Raw genomic sequence first — 322 nt, forward strand, 5'->3', positions numbered from 1 at the left:
AATTCCTCATCCTATCCGCATCCTCATCCTCATCCGCTACCTCCTCATCCTCATCCTATCCTCCTCCACGAGCTCATCCTCATCCTATCCTCCTCTTCGTCCTCATCCTCTTCCTCATCATGTCTTTGTCCTCGTCCTCATCCTCATCCTCATCCTATCCTCCTCCTCCAATTCCTAATCCTCATCCTCATCCTCATCTTCGTCCTCATCCTCATCCTCATCCTCATCCTCACCCTCATCCTATCCTCATCCTCATCGTCGTCCTCACCCTCATCCTATCCTCATCCTCATCCGCATCCTATCCTCCTCCTAATCCTTATCC

Source organism: Lupinus angustifolius, chromosome LG12, assembly GCF_001865875.1.
Source record: "Lupinus angustifolius cultivar Tanjil chromosome LG12, LupAngTanjil_v1.0, whole genome shotgun sequence".
NCBI classification, from domain to species: Eukaryota; Viridiplantae; Streptophyta; class Magnoliopsida; order Fabales; family Fabaceae; genus Lupinus; species Lupinus angustifolius.